The sequence below is a fragment of the Pan paniscus genome, chromosome 12, assembly GCF_029289425.2.
Source record: "Pan paniscus chromosome 12, NHGRI_mPanPan1-v2.0_pri, whole genome shotgun sequence".
Classification (NCBI taxonomy): Eukaryota; Metazoa; Chordata; class Mammalia; order Primates; family Hominidae; genus Pan; species Pan paniscus.
In genome coordinates this window covers 103,143,522-103,164,971 of record NC_073261.2, presented here as the reverse complement: position 1 = coordinate 103,164,971, position 21,450 = coordinate 103,143,522, and the positions used below count along the sequence as shown (strand labels likewise).

The 21,450-nt window shown below is 43.5% G+C and overlaps 1 long non-coding RNA gene across 1 annotated transcript; it reads right to left on the bottom strand.

The window, feature by feature from the left end:
* Positions 1 to 1,705: 1,705 nt before the first annotated feature.
* LOC129397190 (uncharacterized) lies at positions 1,706 to 20,999 on the bottom strand. Its single transcript, XR_008624409.2, has 4 exons — positions 20,174 to 20,999; positions 15,628 to 15,761; positions 6,135 to 6,434; positions 1,706 to 3,804 (listed from the first exon to the last, which is right to left on the bottom strand). It is a non-coding gene; the product is annotated as an uncharacterized LOC129397190 (long non-coding RNA).
* Between the last annotated feature and the right edge of the window lie 451 nt (positions 21,000 to 21,450).

The window sequence follows — 21,450 nt, the reverse complement described above, 5'->3', positions numbered from 1 at the left end:
GGTGAAAGGGAGCCTGGTGTGGTCCAGGAACAGGGAAAAGCATCGAGGCTGGACTGTGGGGAAAGGGCAGAAGGCACAAGACAGGGTCGCAGAGATCCACGGATGCCTCATGGATCAAGACAGGGAGCTGGAATTTTACTCAAGTACAATAGGAATTCAATGAGAAGTTTTGGAAAGGAGAGTGATGAGAATCGATTTAAGTTTTGGAATGACTGCTGTGTGGAGACTGAATTGAAAAGCAAGAGAAGACACAGGAAACCCTGCTGGGAGGATCTCGTGTGTCCAGAAGGGATGCCTCTATGGGATGGCGGTCAAGTTGGAGAGAAGTGAGGAGACTCAACATATATGGTGGAAGTAAAAAGAACCAGACTACCTGGGAAATTGCTTATGGGGCAGGAAAAAAACCTAAAGAAGAGGGAAGCATCGCAGACAGCTTCCAGATTTTAGTTTATGGAACTAGATAAAAGACTGCACCAACTACTGAGGTGGAAAGAATGGAACGGGTTTGGGGAAAGATCCAGAGTTCTATTAGAGACACACCTGGCTTAAGTCGTGTGAGCAACACCTGCATGCAGCTGCCGAGCAGGCCACTGGATATAAGAGGCTAGAGCGCTGAGCGGAGGCCTTCCTGGAGATGCAAATTAGGGACTGTCAGAATCAGAGTGACATTTGCAGGCTTGGTTGTGGATGAGATCACCTGGGGAGATCTTTGAAGCTTATGAAGCTTTTCTCTATAGCTCTACCTCCCAGGTACCAAAACAATAAGCCAGTTCTGCCCGTTTGGAGGGAGAAAAAAAATCCCAGATGAGTCTAGCCTTTTGGTGCGTGTAAATTAATGAGTTTGATGGAGCCACGTTTTCTCCAGTCAGTTATGGCTTTGTTTCCATGCATGCCCACACAGATACACAAAACAGCGCTCATGACCCCCAAGGAGCCAGGCCCTCACCAAGTGGACAACTCAGTCCTTCCAAAATGTGAAGTGCTGCAAGGAAAAGGAAGAAGGAGATGCAATGAGGAACCTCAAAGTGGGCAGAGAACATGCTCACTCACATGAGTGGTCAGGGAAGCCCCAGCAAGGAGGTGACTTGGAAGTTGAGACCCTAAGAAGGAGCCAGCCATGTGGTCAGAGGGAGGATGATATTTATGGCGCAAGGAATGGCATGAGCAAGAGCTCCAGGGTGAAAAAGAGCCGGGCGTGGTCCAGGAACTGGGAAAGAAGGAGACTTGGGCAGGCAGCCACACTTGGGTCAGCAAGGGAGTTAGCCCCCAACATGGGAAGAAATGTTCCGATCCAGCAGTTAGATTGTCTGTCAACAGGCTACCACTGCAGCAGAAATGTTGTTGTGGCACAACCACTACCAATGCAGACTGCAATGATGCTCTCAAGACTATTTAAGAAGGCGAGAGATTAAGCTACCTGGATTCACACTCAGCTGCAGAGGCGAAGGAAGAAGCTCCATCCATATGTCGCACCCCAGTCTGGGTGAGAAAGCAAGACCCTATCTCAAAAAAAGTATCTTATATATTAATATAACAAGTATTTATAGGTGCATATATACGGAAGGGGGAAACGTCTGGCAGATATTTACCGATGGCTTATCCTCTTCTGAGTTCATTCACTCCCTTCAATACTTATAAAGATCTTCCATATTAGACCCTGTTACTGAAACTCAGTGTCAAATGTTATTAATTTATATAACTAATTAAATTTTTCTTCATTCCTCTTTTTATGTATATCCGTATTTTCTCAGTTTTAAAGAATAGTGATAGTGTACCAAAGAAAAAGCTTCAGGCTGGATGTGGTGGCTCACGCCTGTAATCCTAGCATTTTGGGAGGCCGAGGCAGGTGGATCACAAGGTCAGGAGTTTGAGATCAGCCTGGTTAATATGGTGAAACCCCGTCGCTACTAAAAATACAAAAGTTAGCGGGGCGTGGTGGCAGGCACCTGTAATCCCAGCTACTTGGGAGGCTGAGGCAGGAGAATTGCTTGAACCCGGGAGGCAGAGGTTGCAGTGAGCCGCAATCACACCACTGCACTCCAGCCTAGGCAGCAGAGCGAGACTCCATCTCAAAAAAAAAAAAAAAAAAAAAGAAAAAAGAAAAAGTCTCGAAAGCAGACCCCTCAGCCCTCATCATCCTCATCGTCATCCTCATCACCATCACTCTGCTAATAAAAAGCTTGTTTTGTCCACCACAACCTACAGAAAACTTCCCAAGTTTTATTTTTCTGGAAAATCAACATTTACTAAAGAATTTGCTCAGGACCCCCTGAAGAAAGATAGTATATTGCTGTATTTCTGAGACATGATTCTATTTTTTGATGATTTTACCAGAAAACCTGGGTAAAAAATAAAAGACTTCTCAAGAATCCCATTCCAGAGGTAAAGACAATGCTAACTTCTGCTGTTTGTGAACGGGGTGACTTGGCCTTCTCTCTCTGCCACAGAGACCCTGTGATGGGGGGAGTGTGGGCTGCCAGCACAAGCTGAGCTAGGGGAGGAGAAATTAGCAGGGATTTGGCTTTGTCCAGTCGTTTCTCAATGAGGAGGGTGATTCAGATATACAAGAACTAGTGTCAGTTGGGTTTTAGTTTATGGAGGGAAAGAAAGATGCCATCCATTACCCAGTTGTCTGTTATTGATCATGATGATGGCCCAACGCCCAAGGTGGACGGCAGGAGCACAGGGAAGAGAGGGACACCCTGGCCTCATCTCAGGAAAGCCAAAGCACAACGGAGGCCAAGACGGGGCCCAGCAGAGCCAGCAGCAGAACTAGCCTGCGAGCACTTAAGGCCAAGTGCTTCCAAATCCAGCATGGCAGGCAGGAGTCCTGCGGGGAGGCAGCACTGCAGGATTCCAGAGGCAAGCCCCAGAGGGGTGAAGACCTGGGGTTGAGAGGGCCCTGGATGATTCTGAGAGAGGATGGAGGGTGCATCGCCAGCAGGAAGGGGCTGAGCAAAGCTCCAAAGCTGGAAGGTAGCGGTGCATTTTGGGGCAGCAGGGAGAGCAAGGTGGGGAGGGCCCAGAAGGGAAGGGTGGGACACAGCAGGTGGAACAATGAGGGGAGCGCCCGGAGGAGGGACAGAGAGGAGCAAAGGCTCCTGTCCTCAGGCAGAAACCCATCTGACCTGAAGCCATGTGGCTGTATCTTCCCACCCTAGGACCCCACCAGGAGCCCCTCAACAGGCCCAGATGAACTCTGTTCTGACTCCACATTCAATCTTCAAACACAGGAATGTGGCCATAGACAAACTGGTTTAAGTTTTAATGTAACCCGCCAAACCAATTCCCAGGGAGAACTGATTCTTATAAAGTCTTGGCATTTACCACCCACTATTCATCTTTATTTTAAAAGATCCTAAGAAGCCCACAAATTACAGGGTGCAGAATACCTCAGGCTCTATCTGTTTACTCATGGGTTGGCCCTAAATTAACAGAAACTTGTTGTTTTACTTAAAAACATTCTGAAGAGTGTTCTTTCAGGATTTCCTGGCTTAACTGCATGTAAAGAGAGATTCAGAAATGAAAATAGTAAATATGAAAACTTATCCATTACTTACCAACCCAGTCTTTGGCAAATTTCTGTTGTAAGTGGGCTGGGCCCCTAAGAAAAGCTGAGGCTGGAAAAGTGGCCTGAGGCCTTGAGGTCACTCTTGTGGCTTGACTGCAGTTTATGCTGTGGCCAAGTGGAGAAGGGATATGGCCCAGCCAGGCACAGCTGGGGCTTCAGAGAAGTCATCCAAAGTCCAGGGGGCTTGTCAATCAATGCTGATTGACATTGATGTTTTAAAGTGCCATGATATTCTAGAAGTGACATGGAAAAAAATGGAATTACTTTGGAAATGTAATTTCACTCAACCAGTTTTTTTCCCTTTTCCCTGAATCTCTTCTTCCAGACTAGAATAAAAAAGTGTGCTGCCCAGAGAAGGTGGAGGAGGACATCAATGAAGGTCACAGAGTTTAGAAGCAGAAAATGACATAAAGATGCTCCCAGCTAACCAAAAACAAAATAGAAGATCCTTCCACTGCTAGTGGAAGAGCCAGGAGAGAGAAAATGAAAGGGAAAGAGGTCAGATAGGAATTTCTGGCTCTCTCCAGTGGTTGCAACCTCTGGGGGTAGAAAATAAATTGATAGTGTCAGACAGGTTTGCAGGGAAATGCCAGTACATAGCTGCTTACGCCTGGCTTCCCTGCATATCCCAGGAAAATCAGAGGGGCCTCAAAAAAACCTTCTGTTGGGCAAGGTGTCTACCACGGTACAGGGTGGCAAATTAGAAATGACCGAGGGAGTGGTCTAGGTGGCCACAGACAACATCCCCCCTACTGTCCTCCTATCCTAGGAGTGCGACATAGGAATCTAGAAGCTCCCTCATGACAAGCTCCCAAGATCATTCACCAAGCTGGGCCTGCACTAAGAAAACAGACTACAGGATCCACCCAGCAGTGGGCACTTCAGTGGTGGAGCTAGCGAGGACAGAGCTGCCCTGGGACAAGCAGGGGTGAGCAGGTCAGCCAGAGGACAGCTCCCAGGCAGGCAAGCCCATCAAAGCCAGGAGACAGAAAGACGCCTTGAACCCAGACATCCTCTTGGGAAAGTGGGGCAGGAGGAGAACAGCCTGCTTGAGAGAGGAATCACAGACCTGAAAAAGAATATGAATTTTCACTGGTTTATGATTTACTGGGTCATGAGGGCTCTTTTAAACTAGAAGAAAGAATGCTACCTTCCCTTGTCAAGGCAAAAGACAGTTTTTGGTGGTAGTGCTGGTAGTGGTATTTGTGTTTTTGTTATCATTGCTATTTTTCCTGCCATCAGCAAGAAAGTAAGATCAAACCAGTTCGGGAAGATTAAAACAGCAACGTTTTTCTGCATATGCCAATATTTAACTGCTAAATTTGAGCCCCTCTACAACCTATAATTGTCTTTTTTTTTTTTTTTTTTGAGATGAGGTCTCACTCTGTCACCTAGGCTGGAGTACAGTAGTGTGATCTCGGCTCACTGCAACCTCTGCCTCCCAGGTTCAAGCAATTCTCCTCCCTCAGACTCCCAAGAAGCTGGGATTACAGGAACGCACCACCTAATTTTTGTATTTTTAATAGAGATTGGGTTTCAGTATGTTGGCCAGGCTAGTCTCAAACTCCTGACCCGATCTCAAGTGATCCACCCACCTCAGCCTCCCAAAGTGCTGGGATTACAGGTATGAGCCACCATGCCCAGCCCCTACAACTGTCTAAAGGGTCTCTAAGGAATAGGCACACACAGCAGATGGACTCTCAAGACAGTGGCAACTCACAAAGTCCAGCTGGTAGCAGCCACTTCATCCCAGTGTGAGTCCAGCTTTGTTGAAGGAAGACTCTGGCAGCAGCCACAGCTGAAGGACAGGGCCCAGCACTTAGCAGAGTGGCCTGCAAGGGCTGGAAAGGATGTCCAGCACCAACTAAGTGTTCAATCCAAGGAGAAATGAGGTTCTGGGCAGGAAAACCAGTGCAGACTACCCAGCTTCTGGTCTGGAGTGGCTTGCTGAAGGTTTCATGGAAAACATTAACTCAGGGGATTGTCCTCTGCTGGACATTCTCAGCAAGAATAACTTCAGCCCGCCTGCTGCCCTATCACCCACCCGCCTGACCAGGCTTGACTTCTTGGGGAACCATGGCTGCTCATTCCCCAAAGATGCCAGCTTCATTGCTCTCCCACTTCACACAATGAGAAGAGATAATGGACTCAAAAGCACGTCATGAACTGCAAAGGGCTACACAAAAGCTGGCATGGTTGTTAATATTAGCCATGTTTCTTTTTCTCCAAGAGAGGGAGATGGCAGCATTTATGTGTTGGTAAATCTCGAAAGGCGTCCTGCCTGGGCCTTCTTCTCCTTCCCTCCTTTGGCCTGTGAACTTCTCAGTCTGACCCAATGAGTCATTCTGATGGCCGTGTTGTTCTTTATCATAAACAAACAGTTCATGCCTGTCTCAGCGCCCAGGACACAGGAGGCCTTTACTCAGTACCTACTGGTGGAACTGAACAGAACTACAAGAGACGCTACTCTTGTACTGATGTGAAAACGCCTGGGCAAGCAGTATTCTGACCACAAGCAGGTACTTCATGAGACAGCATTTCATCATTTGTCTGTGAACCTTACCTCTGGAGTGTTCCGGAGGGCAGGACCCATTTCTTCTGCATATCTCAAACCACCGGCATCCATCCCAGGTCTCCAGCCTTGTTTGGTGAAGGAGTGTTCAATCGATCATCCGAGTGATTGCTCAATTGAAGATATGTTAGTCAAAATCCATAAATCAATCCATGGGCCCACATCCCAGATATTGCAGTAGAGGTGTGGGGCCGAGGGCCAGGATACCACAGTTCTGGCTCTTAACTGCCACACGTTTAATGTGTGGCTTTGGAAAAGTTGCCTCCCTTCTTTAGGCTCTTGTTTTTTCATCTGTAAATTCAGGAAAGAGGATTTTTTAAATCTTTTGAGTATGTGAATCCATATTCTGTGATTTTTATCTACCCCCCGCCCCCCGACTCTCCTAGGCAAGGCGAACAAAACAAAACTAGATAAAATCATCTCCAACAATTTCACACAAAAAAGAGCTGCCCTCTTCTTAATGAGATTCCAATGAGGTTAAGACTGGTTTTCATTAGATTCTGCAATTGTTTAACACCATTACAATGTTGTTTGTAGAATGATTTTTAAATGTGAGTAAAATGTAAGTAAATGATTCATTTAAATCTGAATCCAAAGAGGTGACAAGGCCACTAGGAGGCCCCAGCACGTGGTCAAGCAGGAGAGGGAGGGGCAGCAGGAAATGGACCCAGGGCACAGCACGAGGGGTTGCATCAGAAGACTTGCCACACGCAGCCTCGAGGGTAGGAACAAAGAATAGAGGCTGATGAATCCGGGCCTCTGACTCTAACTGCAGCAACCTATGAGTCCCTCTAATTCACGTGAAATCCTAATTTTCAAAAAATAGCAACACAATTCATGTCAAAATTTTACTCAGCATAGCTTAATCTTGAATCTTTGATGATTTGAAATCATGCAACTTTCAATTATTGTGGCACATGCAGGTTTATACACACACACACACACACACACACTTCTCCCTCCCTCTCTAGAAATCATTAGACGTTTTGGTCTTAATGATGTGGAGAAATAAAAAAAAGCACTAGACTTGAGCTGCTACCCAGACTCTGCCATGAGAAGCCATAGTGCAATGTCTGGAATGCAGTGTGAGTGCATGCCCAGCGAATGTTAGCGATGATGATGATGATGATGATGATGATGATGATGACGATGACGATGATGGAGATGTTGACGGCAATGTTTACAACTATGACTGAAGAAGTACAGAAGTACCAGGGACACCCAACTCAGACTAGAAGTTAGTGAGCCCTCTCTGGAGGGAGTGACATTTTGGACAAGCAAAGAGGAGAGAAGGGGCCCACTCACATGCAGGCCAGGGTGGCAGTGCATTTCTGCCAGCAGAACTCGCCATGGGCGTCATCCTAACCTGGTGACTGAGTGCTCCTCCTAGCAGCTGTCTCTGTCCAAAATTTGGACTTCAGCCCTTCTTGCCCCATTTCTAGGCTCACCTCACCTTCCCCACTTGACTGCCAGCAGTGCTGAATGTGTGCTCCCTGGAAGCAGTTTTTAAAAATAAATCTTTGAGGTGAGTTTGTTTCCTGGGCATCTGTCTCTTTCTCCAATAGCAACTCATTTAATCATGAACAGCCTTGCAAAGTTAGCAACATTAGCATCCTCACCATACATGTAAAATGGTTAGGAGTGCCATGAGCTGGATAACTGAATACTCATCTAAAGAAGAGGAAACTGAGGCATGTGTAGGTGAAGTATGTTGCCCATGTTGATATAGCCTAGAGTAAGTTGCAGGGCTGAGGTATAAACCCAATTCTGTCTGTCTCCTAAGTCTGTAAGTTACAACAACGTCTCATTCTCAACACCTTTTATTCCAAGGATTTCAGGCTGTCTTGCCTGCAAAGCTGTGAGCTCTGCAAGGTCAGAGACATTGCCTGTTTTGCTCACTGCTGTATCCCTTAGCACAGTACTTAGCTAGGGTATTGAGCAGTGTCTCAATAAATATTTGTTGAATGAATATATAATGCCATCTACCTTAGGAGGTGATAAAGGGAAGCAAATGTGTTTCTGTGGTGCTTAAATTATATATCTATGAAAGTAAAAGGTATTTGAAGTACAGTTTTTAGCAACTAAATTAGGTTCTGAACAAGAAACAGCAGCCCTCCAAGTCTCCACACAGAGGGGACTCAATAACAACTTATTGGTATTACACATGATGAAGAAGCTGGGGAGAGAGCAGTGGTGCCAGGTGCTCTATAGATGAGCATGGCAAGAAGCTACTACCACCCTTTGGATGGAGGAACAAAGAAGAGCCACAAAGTTGCCCAGGTCAGGGGGCTGGGGTCACCTGGTAGGTAGACAGTGAGTCCATCCACAAGGAGCTGGGGCCATGGACATTGCTGCTTCTGCCTAGGACTCCATCTAAGGCAAGGAGAAAAGGAGAGAAATGCCCCGGCTTCTCCCTGCTTCTTGCTGTCAAGTCTCCTTCCAGTGCTTTTCATTGCCCAAACCAGCCAGGAGTCCACAGACAGGGTAGTCTGGAAAAGCATCCAACCTATGCGACTGCCTGTGACATGGAGCTGGGCAGGGGAGGGGAGGAAACCGGCTCAGGACAGCACAGAGGTGGATTCTGAACCTAAGATTTGAAAACCATCACGTGGAAAAGGAAGGGTCAGAGTTTTTCAGACATTTCTTATACGACAGTATATTGTATTCAGGAATATCCAGAGGAGGATGTTTTGGACAAATTGGGGAAGTGGCCACCTCTGGCTTTGAAATTCCCAGCTGAAATGGGTGAATGATGCAGGTTTGGGAAGGGGGAGCAGGTGCAGCGTGAGATGCTTTCTCATTCTTCATTCCACTGGGATGTTGGTCCCCATGAGACCCACTGCCCTGGGCCCTTGCCTGTCCACAAAGACAGCCTGAGCCTGGTCCCTTTAGCTCCCTCCTGCTTAAGAACTGGCTCCACAGCCACAAGGCTAACTGACTTAGCAGAGCAAGTTCTATGGCCCCAAGTAAAGACCTCTAGCTCAGAGCAGGCTAAATGTCTCATTTCACCAATGTTCCCCAGTCCAAGTCATGGAAGATAGATTGACCACCAGAGCAGTAAAGACCCCGTGAGCTTGCCTGGTTCTAACCCACTCTCTGCCTCTACCTACCTCCTATTCCAAATGCAGACACTAAGGGCCAGAGATTGAAAGAGGCTGGACCACAGTCACATGGCTCCCAGGGGAGGAGGGGCAGATATGTGTGTGTGTGTGTGCTTGAAACTGAATGTTTCACAATATAAAAGTGAAAGACTATAAAACCTCGAAAGTTGGAGAATTGGTGTTATGGTAAACTGAATGATTTGATTCAAAATGATCATACTTGGCACATTAATCTCAATTTTAAAATATTTATAGTAAATACATACAAATCTTACTCAACAGAGCTTAACAATTTATTTTTGATGATGCTAAAGACACCAAAGACCTTGCCAGCCCTCCGTTGGGGATGCCTCAAAAAGATGCAGGAGATATAGCTAAATGTGTGATGGCCTCAGGACATGTCCTGGAAACCACTTTTAAAAATAAATCTCTGGAGACTTTGCCTTCTGTCTATGACAGAGTAGCATGTGTCAGGTTAACCATCCTGCAGAGAACAACTATAAAAGCTAAATATATTTCAAAAAACAGCTGTTAAGAGTCATCAGAGAGTAACAAAGGCAGCCAGGACTTTAGGGGCCAAGATCCTGGAGTGAAGGGAAATGCAGTGAGTAAATCCTCCATTTCCCCCACGTTTTCCCCTCAGGGCATTTGCTGGCTCTCAAAGGATGTCATTGAGACAGAGCAGAAACATTGGCCTAGACCTGCAGCAGCCTTGCTAATCTGGACAGACAAAAATTAGAGTTCAAAGCTACCAAAGTGACCAGAACAATGGGGACCCTTATCCTGGAGAAATAGGCCATATAGAAATGAGCTAGGCATTCTGTGTATGACTCCCCCTCAAGGGATTTTCTCATTCCTCACATTGCATTTGATGGGCAAGAGACCGGGAAACTAAGCCGTAAACAGGCTGGAAACCCAGCAGAGTTTGAACAATCTCAAAGTGATGGGGAGAAAAAATATTGAATTTCAGGTCCCACCAAGAAGGAGAGATGTTGGTAAATAGCCTAGGTTTTCCGTTGAGACAACAGAAGGATTATACAGTAGATGGACACTAAGAGTAAAACCAAGCCAGACATAGACCATCCCTCACAAAGCCTAAAACTCAGTCTCTAAATATCTCAATTCGTGATTAGATCAAGGTGATTTGCCCACTCTTTAACTGTTGCTAGGGAAAAAATAAACACCTCTGTAAAGGAAAGCAACATCATCTGGAGCCTCAGCGATGTTTCATTCGCAATATCCAGTATTCAGTCAAAAATCACCCAGTATTCCAGGGGATATGAAATGAAGCCAAGTTTGAAAAGGAGAGAGACTTTAAAAAGAGACGTATAGGTGGCCCAGATACTAGGGTTAACAAACAAAGACTGTATTAATAGTTTATTAATATGAATAAATATTTTCATCAAAAAATAGATTAAAAGGTAGAGAATTGGAATCTAAGAAGAAACCCATAGGAACTGAGAAAGACAATAACTAAAATTAAAAATTCAACAGAGGTCGGGTGCAGTGGCTCACGCCTATAACCCCAGGACTCTGGGAGGCCCAGGGAGGATGACTGCTTGATGCCAGGAGTTCAAGACCAGCCTGGGCAATATACTGAGACCCTCATCTCTATTTATTTTTAAATTTAAAAATTAGCTGAGTGTGGTGGCACACACCTGTAGTCCTAGCTTTTGGGGAGGCTGAGGCGGGAGGACTGCTTGAGCCCAGGAGTTCAAGACTGAAATGACCTATGATTTCACCACTGTACTCCAGCCTGGGTGACACAGCAAGACCCTGTCTTGAAGGAAAGAGAGAGAGAGAGAGAGAGAGAAGAGAGGGAGGGAGGAAGGAAGGAAGGAAGGAGAGAGAGAGGAAAGAAGGAAGGAAGGAAGGAAGGAAGGAAGGAAAGAAAGAAAGAAAGAAAGAGAAAGAAAGAAATTCAATAGATGGATTCAACAGCAGAAGAAAGGATTAGTAAATTGGCAATTAGGTCAGCAGAAAAATAACCAAATTGAAGCAGAAGGAAAAAAGATTAAACACACATGTATGTACAAACAGAGTGAAGGAGACAGACAGAGAGAGGGAGAGAGAAGCATAAGAAAGACGTGGGACACAATGAAAAGAACCAATATAAATGGAATTTGAGTCCAAGAAGCGGAAAACAGAGAAATGGACAGAAGCCATGTCTGAGGAGATAAAACCCAAGAATTATATTAATATACAGATTCAAGGAGCTCGAGCAAAATTCAAACACAGAAAAACAAAGAAAACGATACAAAGGCACATTAGAGTAGAGCTCCAAAAAATCAAAGACAAGAGAAAAATTTAAAATAGCCAGAGGAAGGGAAAAAAGATACATTAAGGAGCAACAAGACCTAATCCACACAAGCAGTAGAAGCCAGAAGACAAGAGAAGGATGAAGATAAATGCCAAAATAAAATAACGGGTAGCCTAGAATTCTACATCCAGTGAAAATACCCTTACAAATGCAGGTTAACAAATATCTCAGGTGAATAAAAACTGAGCGAATGTGTTGTCAATGAGTGGATAAAGAAAATGTGGTATATATACACCATGGAATACTACACAGCCATTAAAAGGAACAAAATAATTTATTTAACAGCAACTTGGATGGGGCTGGAGGCTGTTATTCTAGGTGGAGTAACAGGAGTGGAAAACCAAATACATATGTTCTCACTTATAAGTGGGAGCTAAGCTATGAGTATGCAAAGGCATACAGAGTGATAAAATGGACTTCAGAGGCTCAGAAGGGGGAGGGTGGGAGGGAGACCAGGGATTTTTTAAAAATACACATTAGGTACAATGTACACTACTGGCATGACAGGTGCACTAAAATCTCAGAATTCACCACCATATAACTCACCCATGTAGCCAAAAACCACGGGTACTCCAAAAGCTATTGAAATTTTTTTAATTAAAAAAAAGTGTTGTCAACATAGACACACTAAAAAAAATACTTTAAAGGGAGTTTACTCAGACAAAACAATCCAAGTTAGAAGAACAGCAATGCAGAAAGCAATAGAGAGCAAGAAATGGTACATATGAGAGTACACTGAAATGCACATAGTCTATTTCAAACAATAAACATAAGAATGTCTTATAGGATTTCAAATACGTAGAGAAAAAAAAGCACAACCAAACTAGCATAACAGAAGAAGAGAGTTAGGTAAATGGAATCAAAGTTGTATGAGGTTCCTGTATCACCCAGAAAGTGGTGAAATTATTAATTGAAGGGTAGATTCTGTTAAGACATATGGTAAATCTCTAGTACAGGTTGTTAAACTGTCACCATTGCCACAATCAAGCCCAGAGCCTGTTTTGTACAGTTGAAGAGCTAAGAATGTTTTTCGCATTTTTAAAGAATAGTGGGGGTAGGAAGAGAAGGAAGAGGAGGAGGAGGAGGAGGAGAAGGATTGGGAGGAAGAAGGAAAGTCACAGACTGAAGGTGGTGCTCAAAGCCTAAAATATTAACTTTTTTTTTTTTTTTTTTTTTTGAGGTGGAGTCTCGGTCTGTCACCAGGCTGGAGTTCAGTGGTGCGATCTCGGCTCATTACAATCTCCACTTCCTGGGTTCAAGCGAGTCTCCTGCCTCAGCCTCCCAACTAGCTGGGACTGGAGGCATGTGCCACCACACCCAGCTAATTTTTGTATTTTTAGTAGAGACGGGGTTTCACCATGTTGGCCAGGATGGTCTCGATCTCCTGACCTCATGATCCGCTCACCTCGGCCTCCCAAAGTGCTGGGATTACAGGCGTGAGCCACTGTGCCTGGCCAATATTTACTATTTAACCCTTTACAGAAGTTCATCAGCCCCACTCTGGGTAATACTGAACAAATAATAAAAGAATGTATAACTTACAACCTAATAGAGGGAGGAAATAGACTAATAAAAAACAATTAAAAGAAGGCTGCAAAGAGAAAAATGGAAGAAAACTAGATAGAACAAATATGAAACAAATAATACAATCATAGAATGAACACCAAAAATATCAGGAATGTATTAAAATTTAACTAGACTCAATAATCCATTAAAGTAAAAAGATTGCCAGACTATAAAAACAAAACAAAACAAGACGACTCAGCTATATGTTACTTACAACAGACAGAAACAGGAACAATTTGCCATGAAAACACTAACGAAAAGAAAGCTGGCTTAGCTATACCGATATCAGACAAAGCAAGACTGTAAGGCAAGAAGTATCTCCAGAGATAAAGAGGAGCATTTCATAATGACAAAAAGCCAATTCAGCTGGAAGATTCGATAATCTGAAGTTTGTATGCACCTAAAAACACAACCTAAAACGTGCAAAGCAAAAACTGACAAAAATAAAAGGAAAAGCACATCCATTATCATAGTTGAAGATTTCAAATACATCTTTCAGTAACTGATAGAATAAACTTTCAGACAATAAATCAGTAAAGATACAGACTTGAACAACATGATAAACAAGGGTGACCTTAGTGACATATACAGAACACGGAGCCCAGCAATAACGGGATTACATTCTTTTCAAGTATGCATGGAACATTTAATAAAATAAGTCATATTCTGAGTCGTGATGCAGATTTCAGTACATTTCAAAGGGCTGAAATCATACAGAGTATGTCCTCTTACAAGTGTGAAAATGTAAAAATTAATAGGAAACATTCTTTAAATCCCCAAATGTTTGAAAATGACTAAATAACACTTCTAAATAACCCACGTTTCAAAACAACAAATCGGAAATTTACAATTTTAATGGAAATTAGAAAATATTCTGAACTGAATAATAATGAAGAACCAACATGTTAAAACTTGTAGAATAGAGTTGAAACTATGTTTAAAGGAATAATGTATACCTTAATTACGTATTTTAGGAAAAAAAGAATGAGAGAAAATCATTGATTTAGTGACCATTTCTAGGAGCTAGAGAAGAACATCAAATTGGGACAAATAAATTAGAAGGAAAAAAATGATAAAAATATAAGCCAAAAAATGAAATAAACATAAAATAGAAAAAAAAAATCAACAGAGCCAAAAATCGGTTCTTTGAAAAAACTAATACAATTTACAAATCCCTCAAAAGACTGATCAAGAAAAAAGAAGGAATGAACTACTAATATAAATCATGAAAAAGGTGCCATCACTAAAAATCCACACAAGCATCAAAGTGGCAATCAGATGATGTTCTGAACAACTTTGTGCCCCAAAATTTGACAATTTAGATGAAATAGACCATTTCTTTTTTAAAAAACACACACAACTTGCAAATATTGACAAAGAATTAGAAAGCCTTTATTTTTCTTTTTTCCATTTTTAGTAAAGACAAGATCTCACTATGCTGTCCAGGCTCGTCTTAAACTCCTGGGCTCAAGTGATCCTCCCGCCTCAGCCTCCCAAAGTGCTGGGATTCCAGGCATGAGCTACCTCGCCTGGCCAGAATTAGAAAGTCTTTATCATCCTATCCACTAAAGCTGAATATTGCATTGCCGTGATCCAGTGATTCAATCTGATAAACGACTACCGAGACATACTGAATATGCCCTGAAATGTTCTTAGCGAAACTATTTCTAAGAGATTAAAAAACACTGGAAGCTACCCAAATGTTCATCAATAGTAAAAACATTAAATATATCATGGTGTACTCATGCAGTGGAATACCATACAACAATGTAAACACTGAACTACTCCTCTAGGCAACAACACAGATGAATTTCACAGATACTAATGTTGAATGAAAAAAGCCAGATACAAAAAAAAAAAAATAATGTGTGATTCCATTCATGAAGCAAAACTATTTTGATGAAAGGCAGATGTCAGTTACTTTGTGGAGGTAATGAGTGGGAAGGGCATAGGAAGCCTTGGGGATGTGGGTGATGTTATGTATCTTGAAATGAGTTTGTCCACTCTGTAAACATTTATCAGGCTGTATTCTTAAAATTGTGTACTTTTCTGAGTATATGATAATGTCAACTTTTTAAATTTACAAATTAATATTAGGCCAGGCACAGTGGCTCACACCTGTAATCCAGCACTTTGAAAGGCCAAGGCGGGCTGATCACCTGAGGTCGGGAGTTCAAGACCAGCCCGGCCAAACATAGTGAAATCCCGTCTGTACTAAAAATACAAAAATTAGCCAGGCACAGTGGCGGGCATCTGTAAACCCAGCTACTTGGGAGGCTGAGGCAGGAGAATTGCTTGAGCCCAGGAGGCGGAGGTTGCAGTGAACAGAGATCCCGCCACTGCACTCCAGCCTGGGTGACAGGGAGAGACTCTGTCTCAAAAAATAAAATAAAATAAAATAAAATAATATAATATAAAAAAAATAAATCTCTGATGCAAGGTTGTTTTTGGGTGTCTGTGTTTTTCTAATAGAAGTAAACAGCAACACAATATTTACCCCTTCGTATCCTTATAAATAGAACTTGAGAGCACTTTAAAAGCTTGACTCTTGGATCACGTTTTTCCCAATACTCAATTGGAAGAATGATTCCCCTCCTGCTTGGGAAGAGACAGTTCTCTACATCTGTTGACCTGCAGTGTAAGGAGGATAAAGTGTGAGATTAGGAGGAAGGGGATTTGACCTCCATCTAAGAAGCCATATCAGAAGGATTCACCCATGAAAGCAGCGGAGTCCCCAACAGCGAATCCAGCAACAGATTCTCAACTTTCTGACTATTGGGTTTTCTAAAATGGGTATTTATAATACAATAGACACCATCTTAGCACTCATTATTCAGTGTACCCTTCACCTCTAAGAGTTTGGATGATTGAATGGTGCCTTTCATGCCAGAGGGGTGACTGCTTTTGCAAAGGCATCAGATTGGGGTACTTTTCACCAGAGAAATCCTTCCTCCAGTGAATCAAGAGAGAAAAGAGAATCCGAACGAAAATGAATACATTAAATTTTAAAGACAAAAAGGTAAAGCATGGCAAAAAGTTTTTGCCATGGTTTTCCCATACCTAGATTTACTTTGTTGACTGAAGTAGTGTTGTGGGTGTAAGTGATTTTTTGAAGAGCAAATTAAAAAGACTTTTTATATGTCCCAATAGACAACAACATGGGTTAGCTAATGGCATTGTCATCTCTAAGATAATTACTTTTGTAATAATCTGTTTATTAATAAAGTGATCTGCAAAATAGATAATGGTTTCTTAGGATTTCAGGCACGCAGATCCTTCCTTCTGCGCATTTTGCTTTGTCTTGCAAAAGTATATCATGAAGCAACTCAAAATTTGCTGACAGATTTTCTTAAGTACAACAGTTTCAGAAATGCATGCTCAAGTAGGTTAAATATGCCCACATTCATTGGATTGTGCCCTTAAATTATTCTGTCTGGTAATGGAAATGTTTTAAAACTGGTTGTGATGGCTACACACCTCTGTAAATTTACTAAAATTCATCGAGTTGCACACATAAAACAGATGAACTTTATGATATGTAATAATTCAATAAAGGTGTGTTTTTAAAAAAGGAAATCAATTGAACATTAAAAAAAATTATTTCCTCTGTTTCCCCATCTTGTTACAGCAATACTGAGTGTTGAGAAAGAAACATTTCAGGGAAAGATAGCAACTACACAAATGCTAATTAGATGCAAATATGGAGAAAGAAGATTCAAGAGTCCTAGTGGCCCACAAGTTGAACAACGAACACAAGTCAGCAGCAGAACGTTATCCTTTCTGCTGTTTTGTGTTTTTTTTAGAACATGTTCCCTTTCAGGACATGTTCTAAACACAGTATCTCTTATGCCTTAACACCAGAGATTTGGCATAAAAATGGAGCCTGGGTACTCCCAAAGTCAGTACATAGTTTAATACTTATTCTCACTTATTACTTGTTACTCTTGCTACTTCTTTTTATCTTAATTAAATACCACCCTGTTCAGTTCTTATGTTGTCTGTGTAAAGGTTAGTATCCACAGGCATGTGGACTTGAGGACAGGAATCATATTGTATTCTTCCTTGTACCCGGAGTCAGTGAGAGCACCTGGCCAGAAAAGGCCCCATTTCTCTCCTTCCTGGTCCAATGCCTGGCAAAAAGAAGATGTTCAAAAGTGTTCATTTCCTTCCTTTCTAGAATTTAGGTGCTCCATCAACACCAAACCTATAACATAGACTTGATAAAAGAGGCCATGGCACTTCCGTGTGGCCCATAGAGGAAGCATCAGCTCAGGAGGGTCAGCGTGGTCCCTGCAGTTGAATAGGATCTGAATCCAGTGGACAGGAGGCCCTTTCACTTCTCTCCAGCCATCCAGCCATTCCTTGCATCACAGTCAGTTCACAGCCCCCAACCCCAGGCAAGCCCGTCCTGCGCCCTGTGGACTCTTTCGTCCACCTGCTAGATTCTGGCAGACTCTTCCTGGTGTCACAGTGACCCCTCCACCTGTGCCTGAGGCTCTGTCCAACAGGCTTTGCGCAGCCCACATCCAGCTCAGCTTGGACGCAGGGCCCAGCCCAGTCCAGCCCAGCACAGAGAGAATTGTGCCTCAGCTGGAGGGTGGATGGTGCTCTGTGGTTCCAAATGGCCAAGGCTGGGAAAACTGGAAGGACAACCACAGAAGAGATGTGACACACTCACTGTCCCAGCCACTTGCTCACTGCCCACCTCAGTAGGACCTCCTAAGCTCCAGGAGAAGTGGGGGCTTCAAACGGATCTGTGCTTTTTTATGTCTGCCCAGGGCCTAAATGCCATCATCCCAGAGCCTGGCATCACTGTTCCTGCTGCCTGGCAGAATCAGTAGGTTTTTAACCTGCATTTCTGGAATCTTTTTACATTATCCCTGACAACTGTGTTACTTTGGGTTAAAAACAAACTTTAGCAGCTGTGTAACCTTTAGTCTACAAAGATTGTCAGATCCAAATTCAGAAAATAACACTGCTTCAAACTCCTGTAGCTGAGAAGGCCCAAGGTGACAAAATCCAGGAGGGGAGAAAGCTGTTAGCTGAGGATGCTAAGGAGAGAAGGGGGAGGCCAGTTACATTTCATATTAGCCAGAAATGTCTGACTTATGTTACATTTTGGAAAACACAGGCTGCAATAATGTCACCACTAAATTAACACCATTAAAGAAAAGCGATTATTAGTGCTTAGAGTTATAGACTCTAATAATAATAATAACACACACAGTATAGCATCCGAGTGGTTAAGGGTCTGGCTTTGAGAGTTACATCCGGATTTGAATCCCAGTCTCACCATTTTATGGCAATGCTGTGTGTTTACCTAACTTCTGTGTGTCTCTGTTTCTCTATTTGTGAAGTGGAAATGATGCCCAACTCTTCAAGGTAATGAGGGATTAAATGAATGGAAGTGAGACTCAAAGGACTTGCAGTAGACAGAATACCAGCCCCTCAAACATGTTGTCTTCCTAATTCCCCAAAGCTGTGTGTATGTTACCTTATATGGCAAAAGGAACTTTACAGATTTGATTAAATGAGGAGAGGGGCCTAGATTATCTGGGTGGACCTAGCATAATCAGAAGGGTCCTTCTGAAAGGGAGGCAGGCAGTTCAGAGTCAGAGATAGCAATGCCATGGCAGAAGAGAGGTCAGAGAAAGAGTTAAAGACACTTTGCTGCTGGCCTTGAAGACCGAGGAAGGAGCCAAGAGCCAAAGAGTGCAGGCAGCTCCTGGCAGCTGGAAAAGGCAAGGAAAGCCTCCTAGAGCCTCCTGAAGGAACACAGCCCTGCAGATGCCTCGATCTTGGCCTCTGGTTTCCAAAACTGTAAGATAATCCATGTATGTCGCTTTAAGCCACGATTTTGGGGTAATTTGTTACAGGAGCAAAAGAAAACTACATGGGGCTTTGAGCCTACTTCAGCACAGCGCCCAGCACATTCTACGATGTCTCCAAGGGCAGCCAGAGCTAGTAGCTACTAATAGTGACATTAGCGATTCCTTCGTGACCAAACACCCATCAGAGGTCTTCAGCTCTTCCAAGGGACTTTCTCCTCTCCACTCGGTCATCTCCACTGACGGGCGCTCCCACCCCAAGAAGCTCCTTTGTTTTAGGCAGCTGCGAGATGGGTATAGAACGGTCACTCTGGGGTAGACCTGAAATTTGCCTGCTAGGGCTTTCCCGAAACCAGGGCCCCCTCTGCTAATGACATGCCTTCGGATAACTGCATGCAGGTCTCAGAGGCCTAACCCCAGAGGCTTCATACCTAAACTCTGAGTTTTCTCACCTTCAGACTGACCTCTTGCAGTTCCTGAAACGTTTCTCACATGACAGGATTCAGAGCTCCCTCCCTGAGACACATCGCTCGTCTTCCTCTCCACACTCTCAGGCATCTCACAAAAGGGAACTCACCACCAAATGCCACATTCCAGGTGTAAAGAGCACCTCTTTCATGCTTCCCTCAATTTAACCCAAGACCACATTGGGCTTAGAGCAGCTGAACAACGCGCCGCATTACTGTCAGCTGAGATTCTTGTTTTTTACTCTCTGCCAGACGCTTTTGCCTCTTGGCCCTGCACTCACACAGGGACTGTTTGGACTGGAGCATCTGACCCTACCGTTTCTCTGTTTCATCTTATATCATTACATTTAGCTTAGCACTGTAGTCTGTTCTTTGGGCCCTGGTGTGTCAACCAAAAGTATTCTCTGCATGTCACCTCAAAATGTGTTAGGTATTAACTAAGTCATCTATGTCCACACACTAATAAAAATATCAAATGCGACACGCGACGATGACTGTGTCTTCAACTAGAAATTTACTTCCGCAAAGACATTGACTAGCATCTTTGGGAATGGCCACAAAAACAGTTCTAAATCCACCTAATAGGCATGCTGGTCTGCAGCTGAAATTACTTCATCTCATGCACAAATTTATCATGAGATTCCTTGGCAGATACCAAGCCGAGGTGTGCTTTGTCTCTACCATAGCTAACACAATTCCCTGACATAATAATCTAGCAAGCCTACCACGAAACTGGGAATACAGTTACCTTGTCGTGGCTCGCTCTTAAAGAACCCACACAGGCTTCTAGAGGATTCTGCTGCATTTTTCACGTGCTCACGACTCAGCCTTAAGTAGTCTGATCAGGGAATTTAATGAGGATGGATAGGATAGCCCCACTTTTGTAGTTTGCAGAAGCTTTCCCCCTCTTTACTAATCAGAGCTATATTTTGCCATTTCTAGCATTCCAATTTCTTTCACAGTCTCCATGTTCTGTAAAGATTATCAGCAGAGGCTTTACAGCTTCAGAGGCGAGTTCTCTCTACTCCCTGGAGTGTAATTTGTCCTGGCCAAGAGACTTGAGCTCATTTACGGCAGCTTGGTGCTGTTAGAATCTTTTCACTCATCTAGAGCTTCAATTTTCTCTTACCAAAGTTTTCTTTTTCTTTTGAGTCAGTAGATTGTTCTCCTTGGCAGAGAAGAAGGGGGCAGAGTTCTGCTCCCTTGCTGTCATTCTAAAATGCAAATAGCGTGGTGTTCCTTGGTCAGCGTTAAATCCTTGGGTGGCTGGCTCCCCTTGGCTTTCAGCAGTGATTCTCAAACTCCCCTGGGGTACTTGTTAAAAAAGCAGATTCTCCAAATCTCCTCTCAGAGGCTGTCAATTGCCATGTTAGTCAGGGTAAAACTAGCTGTTAAAACAAATCCAAAGATGTACGGAGTCTCAAACATGATAGAATTTCTCATTCTCCTAAAGCCCAATAATGAGTGTTCCGAATTAGTGGGTGGTCATCTCCAAATAGTAATTCAGGGATTCAGGGTTTCCTCAATTTTTGTTGCTCTGCCACCTTCAACATGGGGCTTCCAAGATCCCTGCGCAAAAACATAAAGGAAAAGTGTATAGAGAAGGTGCAGGGCAATTTTAATGGCTCAGGTCTGGAAATGGCAAGCATTAGCTGCATTCACATTCTATTGGCTAGATCTCAGTCACATGAGTGCACCTACCTGCAAAGGAGACTAGAAAATTGTCTAACTGCAAGGATGCTGGGAGATGTAGTCTCACTCCAAAGGACGCTGGGAAATGTAGTCAAGCTCAGGAAGAAAAGAGAGTTATGCTGAGCAGTCTGCCCATATGGACATAAGATAAGGCTTAAGAAACTGCATTTTCACGAACCTCCCAGGAGATTCTGATGTAAGACCCCATTTTGACCAACACCGCCGTGTCCACTCCCAGTATAGGCACCCAAGGCCTTGCGAAGTGGGTTCCACTGTTCTCCCCAGCCCTGCCTGCACCTCCACCTTGCTCTAATCATATAAAACACTAGCAGC